This window comes from Siphateles boraxobius, unplaced genomic scaffold (genome assembly GCF_051911475.1).
Source record: "Siphateles boraxobius isolate OS27281-9 unplaced genomic scaffold, OSU_SipBor_1 5, whole genome shotgun sequence".
NCBI classification, from domain to species: Eukaryota; Metazoa; Chordata; class Actinopteri; order Cypriniformes; family Leuciscidae; genus Siphateles; species Siphateles boraxobius.
In genome coordinates, this window is record NW_027509141.1 from 18,192,439 (window position 1) to 18,203,525 (window position 11,087).

Below are 11,087 nucleotides of genomic sequence, written 5' to 3' on the forward strand. Positions count from 1 at the left end.
GCAATGGATAAGCTATATTCTGTATGGCAACAGATTATGCCTTTCATGTTTTTCTTTCTGATACATGCACCTAACACCTTATTGCATTCTTCAATAGACCAAACTTTGTCTGGATCAATACCAAATTTCTTTGTCAAATCCAATCTAACTGACTCAGTCACTATGGAATCAATTTTCTCTCCTAACAATGACTTGAACTCACTGTCTGTCCATAAAGGGCTAGCTAGTCCATTTTTCTCAGTTGATGGAACTAGCCTAGCATTTCTTCTAACCATTTTGTGGATTTCTTTTGTTACCACACAATCAAAAAATAAACTTCTCTGATCAACAGAGGGTATACTTGTTAACACAGATCAAATCTTGTTAAACTTCCTTGTTACCAACACATCACAAACTATTAGCATGTTACGCTAATCTTCCCTAAAAGAAAAATGCAAAGGATCTTTCACCTTCTTAACTTTTAGAGGATAAAACAAACATAAACACTAAATCTTCTCTGATCAAAAGAGGCTACACTCGATAACACAGTTAACCTTCCTTGCCCAGAGCAAAGGGTAACACACAAAATATTAGCACGTTACGCTAATCTTCTCTAAAAGGAAATGCAAAGGATCTTTCACCTTCCTAACTTTTAGAGGATAAACACATCCCTGTTTGAACAGAGGTTCACCAATATTAACACGTAATGTTAACCTTCCCTAACTTTAGAGGATACCTTCTCTAGCAACGTAGAGGCTATACTTTCATCTTTAAAATAAACTTTTAAAGGGTAACTTTGTTAGCCAGACACTGCAGCTGTCTGATAACTGTTCTCTGACGGCGCAGATATTTGTACTGGTCTTCAGTGGTTCTTTGAATAGAGTGAAACTCACCAAATTGTTGTTTATACGGAAAGGATTCCGTCTGGAACTCAGTAAAAAAAAGTTTGTTCTTTGTTGAGCTTTGACGTTTCAGGATTCAGTTCTGGAACTCAGTCTTTGTTGAGTGGAGATTTCAGTTCTGGAACTCAGTCTTTGTTGAGTGGAAATTTCAGTTCTGGATTCAGGTAAGATTCTCTCTGGAATGCAGTCAGATCTTTTGAGCTTGAATTCCAATCTGGATTCAGGTGAAGTTAATTCTATCCGGGTCACGGCACCATCTGTAGTGATCTTTTTCTTTGTAGAAAAGTTAGAAGCTCAGACCAGGAGACGGTGGAAGTTTTCCAAGCAGAAGTTCTTTATTGCTTGTCGGTAGCTGCAGTCATTCCAACATCGTCTAACTAAGGGAAATTTACATTGTAGTTCATATACATTTCAAGGGGGAGGGATTACATTGTGAGGAACAAAGCCTGTAAATGAGCTGAAACATGAGAACAGAACGGTGCAGGACTTCTCGCACTGAGATAAGAACTCCAAGACAAATGGTCTCAGTAATAAAATAGCAGGTGTTCAAACTTGCTCAGCGTGACTCTTCACCCGGTAAAAAAATGAGAACAGGAAAAGCCTAGCCTTCTCGTACTGAGATGGGACAGTCAGGAATATCCTGCTGGGAACCCCTACCGTTTGCGGAGATTTCCTGGTCTCATCATTTATAAAATTTCTCAATATAAAATACTATTGTATTTGAAATCTAAATTAAACATTTAAATAAAATTTGTAATCCTACAAGTGTTACCGGAATTACAACTGGAAAATTTGCGAGATGTGTCTCGAACGAAGGGATTAAGGGACTGTCCGAGGTGCTGAAATAAAAAACAGTGAACTTGAAACCGAGAGTTGTTTTTCTTTTCTTGTTACAAAAACACTTCAGAGGCATAAAACACCTGCAGACAGAAACAATATAATTTAAATAGCAGATCACATGTCGAGGACGCACGTTTTGATGCAAAAAAACGCGCGTTTCTGACGTTAAGAAAGCGCGCTTTTAAGACAAATCGCGAGGCCCTTGGCAGTCGAAACGCATGCGTTTGACGAGTCAATCAGATGCCGGACCACGTCTTTCACGACCACGTCGCTTCCATTATGAGCGCGTACAACTGAAATAACAAACTTGAGCGCGCAAAAGACGCGATATGTGAACGAGCCAGTCTTTGTCTTTCCAAGACACGGTGCTCATGTGAACAATGAGCCTCGTCCCCTCTCCTTGCAAGGGTGTCAAAGCCTGGACAAAATATGTACAGTGACATGACATAACTGCCAGATTCAAACTGTTTGTTCGTGCGTTGGCTGGCGCTGAGCCAGAGATGGACGCGCTCAGGCTTGTCATATATCATATAAAGTGTTCGGCGGGCGTATATGGCCAAACTTAATTCATTATCATTATTATTATTATTAAAATAAAAAAAATTAAATTTCGTTTTTATTAATCTGATTGGGTGGGCCACCTGTCAATCTGGGTGGGCACGTGCCCACACAAGCCCGCCCATAAATCCGCGCCTGGCGGGAGTTAAGCATGGTATAATTCACCCGGCCACCTTGATTCTGACTTTCAAAGGAGATACGAAAAAGTTTTCCAACCATCTAGCTGCAGAGACATATCTAAAGATGGTCATAGAGCCTGAGTTGGACAAACAAGACAAGGAAGAGGCTCGATAAGAGGTAGCAGGAAGAATTTTGTGAGACTGTAGAACGGAATGTTTCATAATAACTATTGATTATAAGTTTGTTTATGTATTCGTTACCGCAGAGTAAGGTGAAAATAATTTAAAAAAAATAAAAAAATAAAGTTTATGTCTGGAGATTTGCGTGGCTGCCATTTGGTTTTGCTCATAAATGTTGACAAGTGGGGTGTACATAAGTGTGCGTGTGTGTGTGTGTGTGTGTGTGTGTGTGTGTGTGTGTGTGTGTGTGTGTTTTTATGTGGTTTTGTTTGTATGTTTTTCGGTTGGATGTTATTTATTGCTGTTGTACAGCTCTACTATTGATAGATTTGTTCAATCAGATACAACGGTTATGGTAAATGATGGATTAAATATTAAAGGGTTACGCATAGCACATTTAAATGTCTGCAGTCGGAGAAATAAGATTCAGGATATTTCGGAAACACTAATACATAATAATCTGCATATTCTGACATTATCAGAAACTCATTTAGATCAAATATAGACAATTCATTATTGCATATAAATAGGTACAATCTGTATAGATATGACGGAAATGCATATGGTGGTGGGGTTGCAATTTACGTTCAAAATCAAATACCTGCAAAAATTAGAAATGATTTTGGTTGTGTGGGTGTAGAAGCTTTGTGGTTACAAGTACAGTTACCACATCTTCGGCCTGTTCTAATCGGTGTTTGTTATCGACCATCTTATGTACCCTTAGTTTATTTAGATAAGATTTGTACTATGTTAGACAAAGTTTGTGATACAAAATATGAAATATATTTTTTAGGAGATTTGAATATTGTTTGGCATTTGAAAAACTGTTTGTTAAAAAATAAGTTGCTTAAATTAGCAGAGATCTGTAATTTATCACAAGTTGTTAAAAAATCAACTAGAGTTTCTTATAGATCTGATGGTACAAAAATAGCCTCATTTATTGATCTAATTTTTACGAATGCCGCAGACTTATCTTCAAAAGCAATTTCTATGCCGGTAGGCTTTAGTGATCATAATTTAGTTTTAATTAAAAGGAAAACTAAGGTTCCCAAATAAAGGCAGAAAATAATTGTTAAAAGGCTATTTAAACATTTTAATGAAAATGAATATTGTGAAGAAGTTAGAAATGTTGATTGGTTAAAGATATTAGTTGAGGATGAGCCTAATAGAGCCTTAGAGGCTTTTTCTAGTTCAATAATGCCAATGATGGATAAATATGCGCCATTGAGACGAATAACTGTAAGAACCATTGCTGCTCCTTGAGTAGATTTAGTACTTAAGGACCACATTAAGCTGAGAAACGAATTAAAGACTGAAGCTTTGGCATCAGGAAACAATATCCTGTGGAATAAGTATAGGAAATTAAGAAATTTTGTCACTAAATTAAACAGACCAAAAAAAACAAATTATTATGAAAATAAGATTAAAGAGGCAAAGTCTGATAGTAATAAAATTTGGAATATGCTTAATACAATAATGGGGAGAAAAACTGAAATAGTGCCATCATTTATTGAAGTAGCCGGATTCTTTTTGACTAAACCCAGTGATATTGCAAACCATTTAAGTTCTTATTTCAAGAATAAAGTTTCAACTTTAAGACAAGGTATGAATCTGAGACAAAAAAAATATTTAAATAATAGAACAATATGTAATAAAATAATGGGAAATAAAACATGCAAATTTGACTTTGAAAGAGTAAGTACTACTACTGTTGAGAATTTATTAAAAGCAATTAAAGAGAAACCATCAGGTGCTGATAACCTTGATGCAAAATTATTGAAATTAGTAGCTGATGTAATTGCTAGGCCTATAAGTTATATAATAAATCTAAGCTTAGAGAAAGGCATTTGTCCTACTAGTTGGAAAGTTGCTAAACTTATGCCACTTATAAAGAATAATAAAGAACCACTGTCGGGAAAAAAATAGTAGACCTATTAGTATTTTATCCATTCTGAGTAAGATTATGGAAAGAATTGTTTTTGAACAAATCAGTACGTATTTCAGTATAAATGATCTAAATTCTGTTTATCAGCATGCATATAGGAAGGAACATTCTACAACAACAGCTTTGACTCAGATAACTGAGGACTGGATAAAAGATTTTGAAAATAAAAGGATTGTTGGAACAGTATTGTTAGATCTGAGTGCTGCTTTTGATGTACTTGATCATGAAATTTTGTTGGAAAAGTTAATCTGTTATGGTTTTAAAAAATCTGCTATTGAATGGACTAAGAGTTATCTTGCCAATAGGGAATTTACTGTAACATTTAATGGGAGTAATTCTGATATACAGACTCTTGATTGTGGTGTGCCACAAGGGAGTTGCCTTGGGCCACTTTTAGGGTGTATTCACACCTGCCTTGTTTGGTGCGATTGAATCGAACTCTAGTTCGTTTCCCCCCTTGGTGCGGACCTTTTGGGCAGGTGTGAATACAGCAATCGAACTCGGGTGCGGACCAAACAACCGAACCGAGACCCAGTTGAAGAGGTGGTCTCGGTACGGTTCCAAACGAACTCTGGTACGGTTCGTTTACGGTGTGAACATGAACCGACCCAATTGCAAGAAAGCACTGCGCCTTTGAGTTAACAGGCTTCCGTAGTCGGAGTTGCGTTATGGGAAAGTGATCTGTTGTAACCTACTACATTCCATTCCGGCGCGCTGTCTGGCCACACGATACTGTTGCACGTCTTTCTGCGCGTCGTGTGTGCATCATTGGAATGGAATGCTCTCAAGTGTCACGCATTGAGCGTGACAGTCACTCATTTCGGTCTTTTGTCACGCTCTCCCGCCACACATTGTATTTCTCACGCTGAAAAACTATTTGTAATATATTTAATATGCCGCAGCGCCCAAAACCGGCAGGAATCAAGCGCGTCTCCTCTGGTGTTGTTAGCCAATCAGAAAATAGCACTATTGTATCTGGGTAAGATTTAACGCAACAACCAATGACACCGCGTCGGCACGAAACACGTGTGGTTTTGTTTACAAATTTTGGTTCACTTGCAAAAAGAGCAGTGTGAAAGCGAACCGTACCAAAAAATATATATATATATATATATATATATATTTGGTCCGGACCAAAGCCAAAACTTTGCAAATGATCTGCCTTTTGTTTTAGAGAATTCCACCATGGCTCTATGCAGATGATACTACAATTTATACATCCGCGCAAACCCTTGTTGAACTTAATACAATTTTACAAGTTGAACTGAGACAAATTGAAAATTGGATTATGGACAATAAAATGGCGATTAATGCAGAGAAAAGTAAATGTATGGTGCTGGGATCCAAGTATTTGTTAAAAGATCCGCTTGTGTTGAGTCTGACTGTGGGGGGTATTGCAGTAGAACAGGTTACGGAGGTAAAGCTACTCGGTGTGACTGTTGACAACTTGTTAAATTGGAATAGTCATATAAATCAAATATTATTGAAAATGGGCAGGAGTCTGGCAGTTGTTAAGCATTGTAGAAAATTTATTCCAAATCGAGTTATGAAAATATTAGTAGAATCATTAGTTCTATCACATCTGGATTATTGTTCAATTATTTGGTCAAGTACAACTGAAATGAATTTAAGTAAATTGCAAGTTGCTCAAAACAAAGCAGCTCGGATAGTTTTAAGTTGCCCTTTCAGTGTTAGAGACTTGAATAGACTTGAATTAGAGACTAGATTAGTTTGGCTAAGTGTAAAAAGTAGAATTAATTATTGTATTGTTAACTTTGTTAGGAAAATTGTTACAAAAATGCCAGAAATACTATATATAGCAGACTGTCTTTTTTTAGTGCGGTGCATCAATATTCCACTCGTCCGTCAACAGAGCGTTTTGTTACCTCCGCGTCGAACTAACCTTATACAAAAGACGGTGCTGTATAGAGCAATGGTGGCATGGAATTCTCTTCCGCAGTTTTTGATATTGGGAAAGAATGCAATGAATTTTCGTAAAAGATTAAGACTTTATTTATTTACATTTGAATAATTGTTATTATTTTATAATTGTTATTATTTTATGTTTTTTTAAGTTTTTTTATTATTGTTATTATTTTATATGTTTTTATTTTTCATTTAAATTTTTTTATATGAAGGGTTGAAAAGACGGAAAACATTGTGAAAATTATGAACCCTATAGTAGTATGGCTGTAACGGTGTATTGTGATAATGAATAATGTAGAGCTGTTGTTTTATTGTTTTTTAGTATGTTGTTGTATTGTTATGTATGAATGAGTACACTCCTTTTTTGTCTATATAATGTATGGTTTTATGTTATAAGAAATGTTTTTTTTTGCGTTGAAGTCTATAGAGCCCAGGAAGAATAGCTACTGCATTTACAGCAGCTAATGGGGATCTTAATAAACTAAACTAAACTAAACCTTGACATGACCCCATAACTCTATACAGGGAACGAGGTCTGTAAAGAGAAACATTTTATTTTTTAATCACAAAAAATACTCTTTGAAAAGACCAGCAGCTCACCTGCGGCGTGCAAAGTGAAGACTCACCAGATAGTTCTTTATGAACCTGGGATCCGCTACTTTACATTCATGAAAGGGGCGTTTTCACTAACCAAGCCTAGGTGGGCCATCTGAACGTAGTTCTCATCATAGGCCCATCCCCAGGCCTGATGTACTGAACGTCTGGGGGTCAGAAGAGAGAGGGCAGATTTCGTGACCCTCCGGGAAGGTTATCCATTACCGACGCTATGTGCTTTAGTGCTGGATAACCTCCCTCAAATCTCTTCTGTTGCGGGAGTCACGCCTCCTCTGCGACCTGCTCCTCGAGGGAAGGGGCGCACAAGAGGCGACACTGGCTCGCTGGCCCTGCCTACGGTCCTCAGACCGTGAAGGGCCAGGCTCTCCCAGGCCTGCCCAGGTGCGGACGCGGATCTCAGCGGTATACAGGTCTTGGATGCTGCTGAGCGCGCCTTCGCCTCCCTGAACATCCCCACCATCGCCTCTACGGAGGTGCCAAAGAGTTTGTAAGGCGAAACTGGCAAATCGAGGAGAAAGGCTTTTTCTTTCTCCCCTATGCCGGCTAGACTTAGCCACAGATGCCTCTCCGTGGCCACCATCCCCGCCATCGACCGACCGATCGCGGCAGCGGTTTGCTTGGTAGCCCAGAGAGCCAGATCTGTGGTACGGCACAGCTCAGCCACCGCCTCAGGGGACATCCCTGCCCCCTGGTTGAGATCCCCCAGCAGGTCGGCCTGGTATGCCTGCAACACTGCCACGGTGTGTACTGCCATGTATGCCCTGCCATTCAAACAAGCCGTAGTTTTCAGCGGTTTGGATGGCAGTGTTGGAGCTTTCAGTGTCGCTGCCCGCCCAGACACGAGATCAATGGGCGGCATCGACACATACCCATGCTCTCCGATCCCTTCAACATCAGCGAAACTGGCCCGCTGATGTTGGTGAATACGGGCAGAGTATGGGATCTTCCATGCCCTCTCGATCTCCATGACTACCATGACTATCTTTATACTACAACCCAGGGATCTGCTGCAGTGTGGCTTGTTTTCAGCCTAGATCTGTGACGGTTTCTTGAAACAGGATTTACAGCAAGATAACAACATCTATCTCCAGCTGCATTGTTGTTCGCCCCCAGCACACACTAAAGCCTATGCTATCTGGCTACAACTATTCTGGCTACAGCTATTCTACAGCTATTTGAGGCCTATCTTCATACTACAACCCAGGGATCTGCTGCAGTGTGGCTTGTTTTCAGCCTAGATCTGTGACGGTTTCTTGAAACAGGATTTACAGCAAGATAACAACATCTATCTCCAGCTGCATTGTTGTTCGCCTCCAGCACACACTAAAGCCTATGCTATCTGGCTACAGCTATTCTGAGAGGTTCTCAGCCTATTCCACCTGGTCTGAGGCCTACCTGTTTGTTTTCGAGAGGATCTCGGCCTACTCCACCTACTCCATCAAGGCTTGTCTACAGCACACATTGAAGCCTGTGCTACACTACCAAATAATCATGCTTTACTTTATAAAAATCCTACTGGTTCTCGGGATTTTGTCATCCACCCTTTTGCTGCATGTACAGTATCAGGACCCCGGGCCTGTTGGTAAACGCACTCTAGGATCTGCCACAGCATTTCACTGTCGGGGAACATTAGACTTCATTCTTCAATCAAGAGATGTCACATCCTATTGGATTACTAAATCTGTTGGACTTTCTGTCACCCAGGTATTTCGAACCCTTCCATATTTTTCAATTATGCTTCTGCAGGAACTGTTTGACTCTAACTTGTTACTGGCTCTGCCCTTTTTAAAAGACAGGCAATGGATTTGTTCTGGTGTTGCTTTTAGACGCATGTTAATTATTCTCATGTTATTTATCTCTGGTAATGTTCATCCAAATCCTGGCCCAGCTAACTCAGTTAGTGCCCAGCTGTCATTTGGTGAATTCTGTGACCGTAAATCATTGGGTTTTTTACATGTAAATATCTGCAGTCTGCTGAATTCTACGCATTTTGACACTTTAAAAACATTGGTGCACACAGCTAATCCTGATGTTCTTGCTGTCTCTGAATCCTGGCTTAAAAAAGGGAACACTAATCTTGACATCTGTATACCAGGCTATAATGTGTTTCGTCAGGATAGAGTTACCAGGGGTGGTGGTGTAGCTATGTATGTTAAAGATCATCTGCAATGTACTGTTGTTCTTTCTAAGTCAGTTCCTAAACAACTTGAACTACTGGTACTAAAGCTTAGGCTTTCAACTACTTTCTCTATCTCTGTTGCTGTTTGCTATAGAGCACCTTCAGCTCCAGCTTCTGCACTCACAGCTTTTAGTCAACTCTTAGCTCCTTATATATCCTCTGAGTTTGTCCTGATGGGTGATCTGAACTGGGATATGTTCAATCCCCCAAATACAGTTTTGCAACAGTTTGATGCTCTAAACCTTACTCAGATGATATCTGAGCCCACCAGACCTAATCATAAATCTACCGCATCATCCACTCTGATTGACCTTATTTTGACTAACAATCCATCTAATTATCAAACAGGAGTGTTTAGTCAAATAAGTGATCACTGCGCTATTGCATGTATACGTTCTGGCCTTTCATTCAAAAGGCCCCCAGTAATTGTAACCAAGCGCTCTTTGAAAAAACTGGATATGCAAGCCTTTCTCCAAGATGTTGCGGCTGTGCCCTGGGATAGAATTAATTCCTTGCCTTACTTGGAAGAGGCATGGTCTTTTTTTAAAAACACTTTCAGTCTGATTATGAGTAAGCATGCCCCTCTGAAAAAAATTAGAATCAAAAATCGATATAGTCCATGGTTCTCCAATGACCTGGCTGAGACTATTCATCGTAAAAATGCCCTCTGGAAAAAGGCCCGCTCTACCCAATCTCCAGTTGACTGGCTGGCCTTCCGTCAATGCAGAAATAAAGCAACACAGGCTATCAGAAACGCCAAAATCTCGCATTTTAAAGAGAAACTCACCACATGTGGCACTGATGCTAGGACATTCTGGAAAACAGTCAAGGTAATGGAAAATAAAGTTATTTCCCCTCATTTACCAGTTTCTATGTTATTTAATGACTTTATTATTACTGAGAAGTCTCGGATGGCATCACTTCTAAACCATCACTTTATTAATGCAACCCATTCAGTTTCAATGTCAAACCCTAATCCTGTATCAATGGACACTTCAGTTACAACCGATGCAGATGCTCAACTTTCTCCATCAGACAAGAGGGGCTTCTCCTTTATGCCTCTTTCCATCTCTGAAGTCCAGGATGAACTCACCAAGCTGAATACAAATAAATCTGCTGGTCTTGATGGTCTTGATCCCACGTTCTTAAAAGCAGCATCCCGCATTATTGCCGCTCCCGTCACTAGACTATTTAACATGTCCCTACAGTTCTCTGAGTTCCCTATTGATTGGAAATCAGCCACAATTTCCCCCCTCTTCAAAGGGGGTTCTGAATCTGACCCAAATTGTTACCGTCCAATTTCCATCCTTCCATGCCTTGCCAAAGTTCTGGAGAAGCTCGTACAAAAACAGTTAAATGATTTCCTGGATAAAAATCATATATTATTTGACATGCAATCCGGTTTTCGGACGGGACATGGGTGCATTACAGCCACCACAAAGGTCCTTGATGATGTAATTACAGCATTAGACAGCAAACAGGTCTGTATTGCCACCTTTATAGACCTCGCCAAGGCCTTTGACTCTGTCGACCATAGGATCCTCTTACATAAGCTTTCCAGTATTGGTCTGTCCTCCTCTAGCTGTGATTGGTTTGCTAATTATCTCACCAACCGTGTCCAGCAATTGAAGGTTGACAACATTATGTCAGACCCACTTACTGTCTCTAAAGGTGTGCCTCAAGGCTCCATCCTGGGTCCAATCCTTTTTTCTATCTACATCAATGATATATCCAGAGCTGTTGGTACCTCTCGGATTCATCTTTATGCAGATGTTACCATTTTGTACTCAGTTGGTTCCTCTCCCATTTCTGCGGCTTCCAGTCTTAAACTCAGCTTCACCTAT